Source organism: Hevea brasiliensis, chromosome 11, assembly GCF_030052815.1.
Source record: "Hevea brasiliensis isolate MT/VB/25A 57/8 chromosome 11, ASM3005281v1, whole genome shotgun sequence".
NCBI lineage: Eukaryota > Viridiplantae > Streptophyta > Magnoliopsida > Malpighiales > Euphorbiaceae > Hevea > Hevea brasiliensis.
Window position 1 is genome coordinate 68,833,136 of NC_079503.1, and position 13,599 is coordinate 68,846,734.

The following is a 13,599-nucleotide window of genomic DNA, read 5'->3' on the forward strand; positions in this document are numbered from 1 at the left end:
TAGATAAATGAGGGTGTATGTTAGAATATTAGAATTTTGATTAAAAGGATTCAGGAAAGGACTCTCTCCTGATCTCTTAAAATATTTTTATTAGAATTTTAGAACTTTGCTAGTTACAAGCTGAGGCTTTTTCCAAACTCTCTCACTGGTACTGCTTTCACTTGGTATTCTACCCTATTGAGAAATTATGTGTATTATTGGTAAGAGATGAAAGGTTATTCCATACTCTGTTTTTTAGAGTTAAGCTAGAAGTATGGGTTGTTGAGTTGTCAAGGATGACTCAGAGAGGTGGGGAATCAGCTAATGCTTTTATTGCTCCATTCAAGAAATGAGGAACAAATGTAAGGTGTTTTTACCAGAGACCAAGGATGTGAAAATGGCTCAATAGGGATTGGACATCAAACTGAGGAAGAAGTTCTAGGAGATGGAGTTTAGGGACTTCTATGAACTTGTTACCAAGGTAGTTGAGTACGAGGAGCTACTTATGAAAGTCTCACATAAAAAAAAAAACAGTTATGGGATCCTACTACTATGAGGTAAATAATCATGAACTTATTGTGGCTAAATTGGTAACCACTGGTACTTGTGTGTGTTATGCTTTAGGTGTCCTAATCAAAATGACTTCTTAAAGGACGATAATCGACTTCAAATATATATCTTCAGTATGCCTTCAACACCAGCAAAAAAAGGAAATATTTGACTTTTTACTGAAAGAGAAGTTCGTTAATCTCCTTATTAATCACAAGCTTCTAACCAAAGAGGAGATAAAGGTGAGAGATTACTGTACGTACCATGATTCTTGGAATCACAACACTAATAGTTGCTAGGCTTTTAAGGGAGTGATCCAGGATCGCATCAACAAGTTTGCTTTAAAGTTCCCTGAGAAGAAAGAAGTAATGCTAATTGATAAAGACACATTTCCTCTTGTGACTTTTTCAACACAGCCAGTATAGACCTTTGAGGTGTTATTAATGAATTAAGAGATTGTAGGTTTAAATTGAGATAATCAAGCAATCTAAAGGTCCCCCTCACATGTATTCAGCCTATGAAACTCTTCCAAGGGTTACTAAGGGTTCAGCCAAAAGGAGTCTTCAATTTGACCCACCATCTAAGAGGTCGTCAAGTGATAGCTATCGAGATTCCAACAGATACCAGGTTACCAGTAGGAGAGTCAATAGGAGAGCTAGTTACCACCCAAATTGCTTTCATCAAAAGATAAAAAAATCTTGCACCTACCACCCCTACAGAACTAGCAGTGAAATTCTAGAGGAGTTAGCCCAGGTTCATAGCACTAGTAGAACCAAGCAAAAAATGGCAAGTGGTGCGTCATCTCAAATTCTTGCAGCCACTAACCCGTACACAAAAGAGAAGCTATAAAGGCTGAGGGCTACAAAAAGAATACAAGAAGAGGTTAAAAAAAATAGCCTTTATAAAAAAGAAAATTTAATAAAAAGGCAATAGAGGACTCATAATCAATATGAAGTTCAGATGATATACCAGATCAAGGAAAGGGAAGTAAGAAACTACTAGTTGATTGTGGTGTTACTTGTTTGCTATTACTTATTGCTTTTCAGAAAGTAGCAGTAGAGGTACCTGAAGAGCCAGAAGATCCTGATAAGGAGCTAGCAGCTCCCTTGGAAGCTGAAGTATGTAATGGAGTCACAATACAATGTACCAAACCAGGGGAGCCAAAGAATGTCATAATTGATTAACCATCTGAAAGGATGACCAAGCCCCTGCGACCTTTGCATATCACGGCTCATCTTAATAGCTGGCTTACCTATGGGGTGTTGATTGATAATGGGTTGGCAATAAATATAATGCCATTCAGGATGCTGCTAGCCTTGGAAAAGATAGGAGGATTTGATCACAACTGATGTCTCAGTATTAGCTTTTACTAGAATGGTGTCCAAAACACTTAGTGTTTTACCAATAGACGCAGTCGTAGGGAGTAAGTCCTCCATTGCTACTTTTTTTTTTTTTTATTATTGTATGCTCATTAGATGCTTGCAGATTGATGTATTCCCTCCTCTTTTCACCAGTTTTTACTATTTTGGAATGTGGGTAGATGCTAAGCCGTTTATGGCTCATTTAGAAGCAGTCGAGGCCCAGTACTAAGAAGCAGACATGAGCCTTATCCAATTCCTCAAAAGTCATACTAGAAGACTCAGGGGGCACTAGCCCACAACTCTACTGAAGAAAGTCATGTGGTGTATCTAAGACCACAATAGCTTCCAACTTTACTTTGCCTACAGAAAAAAGTAGAACGAGGACCCAAAAGAGCTAATAGAGAAAGTTGAAAAGTCACTTGCAATCATGCCTTCAATGGTCAATGGAGAAGCCTATAATTGAGGAGCTCCATGATGAATAGCAAACATACTCAGGAAGAGTTGGCAGTAGCTATAGCTTCCATATCCAAAGTACAAATGCAGTAACCTCTTGACAGAATGGAGATAGAGGAAACCTTGGAGGTCAAAGGGTTGAAGTCATATATGAAGAAGAACCAGAGGAGGGGGGATGGGGAGAACTGTAATTTCAGGACCTAGACGCAACATGTACAAAGCTTGATGGCACACTAACTGGTGCGTAGGATGGCTCGGTTAAGAAACCATAGGTAACTTAATAAATTCTTTGTTAAGGAAGGACTTAAAATAAGAAATAATCTCATTGCTTCATGAATACAAAGATTGGTTTGCTTGGGATTATCATGAGATGCCAGGTTTTCAGAGAAGTTTAGTGGAGTACAAGTTAACGATCAAACTTGAGTATAGACCTTTCCACCAGGCACTTAGGAGAATGTTAAGGGAGATAATCCTGCAAGTAAAAAAAAAAAAAAAAAAAAAAAAAATTATGAAGCTATTAAAAGCAGGCTTCATCAGACCAACCAGGTATAGTCAGTGACTGTCTAACATTATGTCCGTGGTTAAAAAAAAAAAAAGGAAATTGTGGGTTTGTATTAATAAAATTATTAGTTGGATTCACATATTAATTAATTAATTAATTAATTAATTAATTAATTAATTAATTAATGTCATTTACAAATTTTTTTCATTACCTATATATAAAAAATTAGTTATTAAATAGAATTCAATTTAGTTAAGGATTTATATTCTAATCAAGTTAGGATAATATATTTGCCTTTTTTTTTCTTAATTAATGCTTTATTGTATTAATTAAATAAATTAATATTTTTAAAAAATAAAATAATCCTTTATTGTCAATATTAATATGGATATTTTTGTCAAACCAAATGTTTCCCTCTTCACATATTTATATAAATCCAAAGTTTTTTAAACGTAGGTTGCATGTTATTTATACTAGTTATATGTACTCATAATATAATTATTTTGTATGTAATTTTTTTTATATATAATATAATATATCATTATATTTTAATTTCCAATGACCAATTAAATTTAATATTTCATTGTCATAATATCAAATTAATGTGATTATGCTAGTTATAATTGTGTTTCAATGCCTCTTATAACCTAAGAGGCATTGAAACACAATTATATAAATACAAGTTTATACAAAAGAATACAAGACTACAAAATTATAAGTGTAAAGTTTGATTAATATTTGAATGGATTTTATTATTATTATTATTATTATTATTATTATTATTATTATTATTATTGTTATTATTATTATTGTAAATTAAAAAACTTAATAAATCAAAATATTTATAACAAAAAAAGTGTATATCATAAGCATATTGATGAAAACTTAAAGTATAAAATTTATAAATATATTTTTATAATTATATATTATATATTAATTTTATTTTTTAATTTAATTTTAAATACTTATACATTTGAATAATAATATAATAATATAAAATTTATTTAAATAGATGAAAATTTGAAAGGAATGATAATTTAAAATTGATATTATGATATTTTATCATATTTTGATAAAAAAATAAAAATTTATTTATATTTAAGTGATTACTTATTCAAATAAAATCTAAATAATTTTTATGAATAATATTTTTTAATTTTTAATAAATTTATAAATAAGAATATTTTATTGACGTAATGAAATCAAAATTTATATGAAAATAGGCTTAATTAATGAGAAAAACTCTAAGCACTTTTTCCAGTTTTATTTAATTTTTTAATTTGGTTACTTTTATTAAAATTGGAAAACTAATGTTAGTTTTATTCTATTTTCTCAAATTACTCAAAATTCAAATGAAATTTCAATAATTTTATTAGTTTTTCAATAAAAATTATTTTAAAGTTATTAGAGCTGATTAGAATATAAAAATATTTTATTTTTCATTTTAATGAAAACAAATAAATGAAAAATCATTTATATATAAAAAATTTTTAAATTTGGTTAAAGCTATATTTTTAACAGTATGAATAATTATTTTAGAAAATTTGTAATCAATAAACTAGTTGTAAAACTTGAATTGAACTATTGATTTTAACATTTAGTTGAAACTTATTAATGACTAATATTTTTTTTAAAAAGCTATAAATTTGTAATAAAAAAAATAATTGTCATTTAATAAAATTAGAATTTTACATCTGTTAACATAAATGAAAAATTTTTTTATTTAATTTAATAGTTATTTTTCAATGGTAATTTTATAATTATGTTAAGAGTATTTTGGTTTATCCTATATTCTTCCCTCTTTCTAAATCATATATATATATATATATATATATATATATATATATATATATATATATATATATCAATTGAAAAAATAACTTAAGAGGAAATAAGATTCCTTGTTCAAGTTTTTTTTTTTTTATTAATTTCATTATAGTAAATTAAATAACTTTTAATGAATTAATAATACTAAAAAGATTGAGATTATAAAATTACTAAATTATAAATTATAATTGGATTTTTGGTATAACTAGAATTACTATAAAATTAAAATTTTAATTTATATTAATTATAATAATATTTAGAAATTAAAATTATTTATAGATTAAGTGATAGTTAGATTGTCGTTAAACATATTAGTGACGGATTAGAATGGATGAGTCTCTTATTATTAAAAGTATTAATGATGGTTTTTTTTGTCACTAAAAATTATTAGCGATAACTTTGTATGAATTAATGGAATGTATTAATAGCAATGCTAAAAGTTATTAGCGACGACTTTGTATGAATTAACAGTTAATTATCGTGGCTAATATATTATTAGCGACGATATCATGTCTGTCGCTATAGTTATATTTTTATTTTTATAAATAATACAAATAATGAAGGGTGTTTTAGACAAACCCATGTGTCACCTTCCCACATTTTTAGATTATATAGATAGATATATGGGAGAGTAGAAAGAATACGATTAACAAAGCAATCTAATTCAATCAAAATGTAATGAATAAAAGAATATAGAAACCAAACCATTCAGTCTTCAGCAGAAGCCTAGAGCAATGAATTGCTTGTCAAAGATTTAAAAATTAGGCTGTTTGTTAGAGATGTCTCTATATTGATCTTTTCTTTCGATGCAACCCTTCTTCAAATGAAGAAACTTTGGCTTCAACTCGTGCAGAAAACCCAATTTGAGTCATCTTTTGGGAGTTTCGTTGTTCCCTTAGCCACATCTGATTCTCTGTGATATCTTTCTTGCAATGCTTCATTTCTTGAATCACATGATCGTCCATTGGATTGAACTGACGTTGAATAACAATGTGTATGAAGTAGGGTAGAAGTGCAACAACTACTACAAGCAATGTCACCATCCAATATATTGGTGCTGATCCTATAGATTCAGTAATGACTTGAAATCCTCTATCAGAGTAGGCAGGAGGGAGTGCACCATATACGAGCAAGAAAATATACCATAAAACAATGCTTCCCCAGATGAAAAGATGTTGGATCCAAGTGAAGTGAGTGATAATGAGAGCAATTTGACAGTTGACAGTCCATATGATACAAGTGTACATAATAGCACCAAAATGAGTGATGTCCGGAACATATCCCTTTTCCATGAATGCAGAAGGGGAAAGTATGTACATATTCGCTAGGAATATGACCAGAGATGCAACCGTGCCATTCAATATCCAACCCACGATCCGGCTCCAAGAGAAATATATATTTTCTTGCCCTTGCTTGTAAAGGGCTGGAAACTGTGTCATTAAGAAAAATGCAGATGCATTAGTGCAACTTTTACTGTAAAGTTTGTGAGTGTTCCCCTTATCAATTAATTCTCAAGCCATATCCAACAACAAAGGACTAGTGTAGATATATATATCTTTTCATTGGACTATGACTGGATTTGAATTCAAAATTTCACAGCTCTAGAAACAATTCTAATATGACCGAGCAAAAGCTTATTGCGATATTTTAATATTGTGATATTTTAATGTTGTGCTTGTGCATTGTGTTCTGAATCAGGTTTACCTGCAGGCATACATGGGATGGAACATCTTGCTCAAACACTCCTAGTGATATAACTGGCAAGGATGTTAAGAGGACATTGAACATCGTCAAATACCAAGCATCATATAAGACTTCACCAGAGAAACATGTGTATAGTTCGTAGTAGAAGAGAGTGAGACCAAGTACAATGTTCTTGTACACAAAGTAGAGAACCTACACAAGGATAGAAAATAGTTATATCTAGAGGAAGAGACCCAAGCCATGAGATACAAGAAACTCACCATCTTGGATATTCTCTTGTAGCACCAATGCCCATGAACTATAAGTAATCTCTCCAAGAATCGGAATTGAGGCAACGAAAAGTCACTTGCCATGACTGCCTGCATGACAGAATACCATAAAAGCTTTTAGAAATACCATAAGTGATAAGTCCATCATCAATGTTTTTTGCGACGGTCTATATAGTGAACTTATAGTCTTTTAAGGTACTCAATTTTCTATACACTGGGTTAAGATACCTAAATTGGTGCTATCAGGCATTAAATTGGTGCTATCAGGCATTCTTTTTCTATCTGTTTGATTGAGTTCATAAACAGCAGAAAAGTTAAGGCACTGCAGATTTTTCCAAGCCAACTCAGAGAACAATTTTCATAGCTCCAATTGGGAAAGGAAAAATAAAACAAAATAAAATAAAATATATATATTCTTTCCAGACATTTGAATCTTGAAATCAAGCTTAAAATAAACTATAAAGGAAGATAAAAGACAAATTCTAAGCATTTGAAATGTCAGTTTCCTGGCTACAAATTTCTGAACTTACTTGCCTGCCTTCCTGGCCACTGATTCCAACTCCAATGTCAGCTTCTTGAATCATGCCAACATCATTTGCTCCATCTCCAATTGCCAAGACTGTACTACCAGTGTGCTCCTTTACAGACCGAGTAATCTGGAAGTTCCATATCTATGTGACTAATTCATACTGGATAATATTCATTTTAATACACATGCATACAAAAAGGAAAAAGATAGCAATTCTTGGTGATCAAAAACGAAATTTAGTTCCAACCCAGCTCAGTGGAAGAGTATTAGATAGCTGTAATTATATGCATGTAAGTATGAAGTTTGGATCATCATGTCTCCCACCAGTAGAGTTATCTGTTACTGGGTTTTACAAATAAGTTTCACGTTAGCAGTAAGTGTAGTGCATGGAAAGAATTTTCTTTTCAAAAAAAAAAAAAGCATTTTCTTGTTTAAACTGGTCTCAAGAAATTTTAAAAGAGTTAACTCAAAGGCAAATAGAAAATGAAGTTATTTCAAATTTTGTCAAAAATTCATCAGATTATTACTTTTAGTTGAACACTTGAACTGTCAACTTCAGATAAATGCAATTTTGGAAACAAGATAAAACTATACCAAAGCTTTCTGTTTTGGAGAAACTCTGCAGCAAATAACAGAAGCACAATTAGAAGCCAACTGTAAGAACTTGCACTTAATATCACAATGCAGAGCGATTTCAAGAGCTCTTCCATCAAGCACCAAAGCAAAGGGTGAACTTCTATCGCTGTCCGTGCACATCACATGATATGAACTTTCAATTTGATGTAAAATTTCCTCTTTCATAGCCTGAAAAACAAGGAACAGGAAAGATATTAGCATTACTAACAAAGAAAAGCAGCAATCTCCAACTTTTTGTTTACTTCAGTAACCATAAAGGAATTGAAGCTTTCTTAGAGTAGTGTTCTTGGAATTTAATGCACCTTCATTTGGTTGTTAGATTCAGCTTCCTCTCTTAAATATATGTGGAATTGTCTCATACCTTGTTGAAGTAAGCTGCAAGCAAATCTGCAAAATTTGGGGGAAAAACCAAGGAAAGAACATGAAATTTTTTAGGATGGATTCCCCATATTCCTTACCTTCATATAGCTGTAATTCTAGGATTGCAAAAATTAATCAAATAATAGTAAGCCTCACCCAATATTTATTGCTGTTTCTTTCTTGTCACCGGTGAGCAACCATATTTTTAGCCCTGCTTGAGCAAGTTTATCTATGCACTCTGGAACCTATTGCAAAGTGCAGAAAGATTTATCAGTTATTCACATACTCTACATGTGTAAATATTCTTTGTAGGAAATAGGAGCCCTGGTTTAGGTCACAATCACATGTCACTGAACTTATAATTTCAACAAATGCGAACATTTGCATGCATCATGATTGCACGCATACGCATACGCATACACGCATGCATGCACACACACATGAGAGAGAGAGCTAACCCCTTTTTGTAACTTGTCCTCAACAGCAGCAACTCCTAATAAAATGAAATCTTTTTCGATCATTTCAGATGCTTTCTCAAGTAGTTCATTTCTTTCAGGGCCTATTGTAGTCTTTGCCTTGGTAAATATTGAGTTCCATTGTTCATAGTCAGCCTGATCAAGTCTTCGATAAGCAAATGCTAGAGTCCGTAAACCATCTTCTGCATAACTTGATAGATGTGAAGTTGTAGCCTGTTGGTATGCCCTACCATTATCTGCAAGCCTATCAAAGATGACACTGGATACCAAAATCAGTAGAAAAATGAGATACCAATCAAAGACTCGAGCTCTCCTTAGATTAGAAACTTAACAACAGGAAGTAATAATTAGAAGAGGAAGGGAATAAAGAAAATGTCATAATTGGGTTTCATGTAATATACAATGCACAACCAGATTCAACCAAATTCGGTGAATAGGTGGCATACCTATCAGCTCCTTTGCAAAGAAGAAAGATTTTACCATCTTCATCGCTTACTACTACTGACATTCTCTTGCGAGAACTACAGAACTCCAACAAATGCAACAGCTTGTATTCCCTGAAAATAATCTTGATATCAAGTTTACAGAATGGAATGCAGATGACAGTTTCGAGAGGGCGAGGAGGGGTATACCAGAAAATGAGGAGAAGCAGCAGTAAATGACTGTATATGGAAAGATTTACCTCTTCACCTTTTTTCCAGAGGAAGGGTCAAGCTCCTTAAGAAACAATATGGACTGTGTCCTCTGGCAAAATTGGAATCCAAATTCTTGTGAAGCAATCAGAAAGGCTACTTCTTCTGGTGACTCCGCCTCATATTTGAGCTTGTCAGTTTCATCACCTTCAACAGGAATTCCCGTGTGACATAGAGCCATTACTCTGAAGAACATTGTTACATTAAACAGATCAGATCTATAAATCCATTGATTGTTCATCAACCTGTCATCCCTGAAGTTGAAACCCTTGACAACTGTTTCTTTCCCCACATTAGAAATTCTTGAGTTTCCAGAATTCAAAAAGTCCAGACCTTCTTGATCCTCTAAAACAGCATTTTGGATGCTAATATCAGCTAAAGAGAACTCAAACATTTCAAAGATTTGGCTTGTTGAACCTGAATTTTCAATACTAAATCGATTTGCCTGAACATCATTATTCATCCGTTTTGAAGCAGCAAGATCAACTTCATTCAAGGCACCCCCATATGAAATTCCTGCAATTGAACATTTCCGAAATTCCATCTGGTTACACGTCAAAGTTCCTGTTTTATCTGACAGAAGAATTTTTACTTGACCAAGTTCTTCATTTAAGTTTGAAGTTCGAGCTTCAACTGACTTACAGGTCACTTGATCATACATTTCTATGTCCTTGTTAATGAACATAGCTTGCAGAACTTTGACAATTTCAATGGAGACATAGAGGGAAATGGGGATCAAGTAGCCATACAAAATAAAGGCCCTTATGAACTGTTGAAAACCTGATTTTACAGGCTTTGGATCTTCAGGATCTTGCAAACGAAGGTACCACCATTGAACCATGTCAGATTTCATAAACAGTACAGACCCAATGGAAGTGATCAGTGAAATCACAAGCAGTACAGAGAAAAGAAGGTAGATAACTTTATCCATCTTTCTCTCAATCTGGCTTCTTTTAGATGGTGCCCTAGTGGAATTCCTTACTACTTTCGTATCATTTCCACTGAAGATCACAACTCCATAAACATAGTCTGTGTTTCGAAGTTTTGAATCTCTTAAAAGCACTTGAGAAGGGCATAAAGGATGCGTTTGATCCTGAAACTCTAAATTCCCAACAAAGGTATAAAGGCTTGGATTAGGATCCTCACATCGAATGGTGGCTCGAAATTGATTAAATTCTTCATCCTCATTCAATCCAAGAGTGGCTTCCAAGCATCTCTTTATTTTCAGATTTGTTTCTCCATCAAGATTCATAGTCTCCACATAACAAACACCATCTTCATAGCTTGAAGATAGTAAAAGAAGATCACTTGGAAAATATTCATTCTTATTAACTTTAACAACATCTCCTACAGAAAGTTCTCTCCAAAATTTATCCACAAATATGCCATTTCCTGCATGAGCTTTTACAGTTCTATTGTTTACATTCATATCCTGCAGAAATTTAACAATATAGCAGAAAATCATATCAAACCACAAAATTTGACCTGAACCAAATTCAACTTAGAAATATTTACATAAAATGCAAGTTTATGCAAGAAATTCTGCTATGGCAGGACACAAGTTAAACCTGTACACTAATTTGTTGAACACAAGTGAAAATTCATTCATTCTGTATGTGTCCTTGAAGTGGAAGAAAGAGTACTGATGGGAAAGCTGATGGATTATTAAATGATATAAACTAGAAACAAAGAAAGAAATAAGGAAAAGACCAATGAGTGGCACGAGAGTCTCTTTAAGACTATCAGGTCTCGAGTTCGAGTCTTAGTCAAAGTCAATTATATAAAATATGAAAAAAAAAAAAAGAGAAAGAAGGAACAAATGCTTCAATTACCTGCAAAAACCTGTACCAATCCTCAACAGCCTCCTTAATCATGCTAATTCCCACAACAATAACCAATGGAACAATCAGAGTTTCACGTTTAACAGGAGATGAAGTGAAAGATAGTAATGCTGCCAAGAGAAAATAAAGATTGGCAACTCTTCGGAACTGCTCGAAAAGTGCTTTGGGAAGAAAAGTTGCAACATTGTACTTTGTTGTGGATATAGAGTTGTTTGCATACTTGTATGGCTTCATCTTGCGTAATTGAGGTTGATTGCAGAAAACCACCCTAGAAAATCCTATCTGACCAATAAGATCCTGAGCAGGAACATAATCTATCGTGTGAGGTTGAAAGCAGGAAAAAGAGTACAGTTTGCTCCATCTTATCTTCCCTTTCTTTCTAGATGACTTCTGCATTGAAATTACTATCTCAAGTTTCTGGCAACTCTGGAAAAGGTAGAAAATGCTTCCCACTAAAATAGAACTAAGACACAAACTTCAAGAACAACACTCGTCGTCCAATGCCATACACTTTGTATACTCAAGTCCAAGGTAAAAGCTGTTGATAATAATAGCTATAATGGAAAAAAAGAAATTTGAGTAAAATAAATCTACCTAGAAATTGTTTTTTGTTTTTGTTTTTTTTTGTTTTGTTTTTTTTCCCCTGAAAATGCCTTGTTTGTTCATTATCTCAAACTATGCACCATCAATTATCTTTCTTGTGGGAGAGACTAGCAATGCTTGAATTTTGTATGTTTCTTGGATCTTGCACTTGCTTGCAGGCCCTCCATTGGCCACCCTAAGTGTATTTAAAAAATCTCTCCTAGGAATATAAAAATCTGAGCTTTCTATGTTCCATTGACATATCCGAATAGGGGAGACCACAGAAATGCATACATATGTATATATATATATATATATATATATATATATATATATATATATATATATATATATATATATATATATATATATATATTACAAATCGGAGAGACCACAGAAATTACCAAAATTAAAATACCATTGATATGAATTTACTATGTGTTTTTGTTTTTCATTTGTATTATATCATATATTATATTTTTTTAGAAATAAAAAATTTAAATGAGGGAAAGTATCTAGTCGAAATTTATAACGTACCACCAACCTCGTTAAGAGATCATAATAATAATTTATTTAATGAAGTATATAGATAAAATTAGAATTTAGATTCTTTTTAAATTTTTAATGAATAAAATATATGATAAAAATAATTACATATTAATAAAATTTTTAATAACCCAAATAAATAATTAATCATAAATCTTCTCATTAATAAAATTTAAGTTTAAAATGATATTAATATAAAAATGTTTAGACTATAAATTTTTATTTTATTGTTGAATATTATCAGAAAAACATAAAAATGATAAATTGTGAACTGACATATGGTGAATATCGTTGGTCAAGAATAATTGAAATTAATGAATATATGTTTATATTATATATTTATAAAAATTTTCATATTTTATTTATTTAATAAAGTCCAAAAATTGAATTTATCATAAAAAATGAAATGACTTATGTTATTGGCAATGAATAATTTGATTTTTGGAATTTGATGAGTATCCTGATTTCCAAATTATTTGCTGTAATTTTGCTAAGGTATATTGAACTATGTTTTAAGTTATAGTTGTGCACCACTGAGTTCACTACTCAGCGATAGCTTTGTATGCTGTTGCAGGTGAATAGAGCATAGAGCAATTGAGTAAGCTTCTTTGAAAAGACATTCAGATCAGCTCCAGGAATACCCATGTACACAGGTTTTGATGTATGCATGTAATAATATGTATGTAAATTATTTAAGCAGTTGTATAAAAACTCTTGTAAAATATTTTGGTATGTAATTAAATGTAAATTATTGTAAATATAAATTTGAGGTTTCATTTACCTGAATAGTTTTGTAATATTAATATTTGAGTCTTGTAATCAATGAAATGTTTCTTTTATGATGAGGTTGGTTTGAAAATGAAATGATGGATTATTGAGATTGAATTGTGAGATGAAATGAAGTTTCTTGGAGTTGTATTTGAGAAAACATATTGTGAGTGTTTTCTTTTTTTAGGTTTGAAGAACTGTTTTCTCAAAATACAGCCGGCACTCTGTCGAAATTTTAAAAAAATTTTATAACACCAGATTTTAATCGATGATTTAAATTTCACAAAAATTATTTTAAAATCCCTTGTAGTATATCTAATGGGTTATCGGTAGGCGAAGTACGGTAATTCAGTAGGTGTACTACGGGATCATGTTACATCTTATGTGGGAGTAGGGTGTGACATGTTTTGTGGTATCAGAGCAATGGTTTTAAAGTAAATTTTGAACTGTGAATTTGAAATCTTTTTGTCGGTAACTACAACTGCTCAAATGTTTGATACATATAGTATATTTACATCATAAATA

General features: G+C 31.6%; 1 pseudogene; it reads right to left on the reverse strand.

Annotated features, from left to right (window-relative positions):
- Positions 1 to 5,397: 5,397 nt before the first annotated feature.
- On the reverse strand, positions 5,398 to 11,948 carry LOC110655102 (probable phospholipid-transporting ATPase 5; annotated as a pseudogene).
- Positions 11,949 to 13,599: the final 1,651 nt, after the last annotated feature.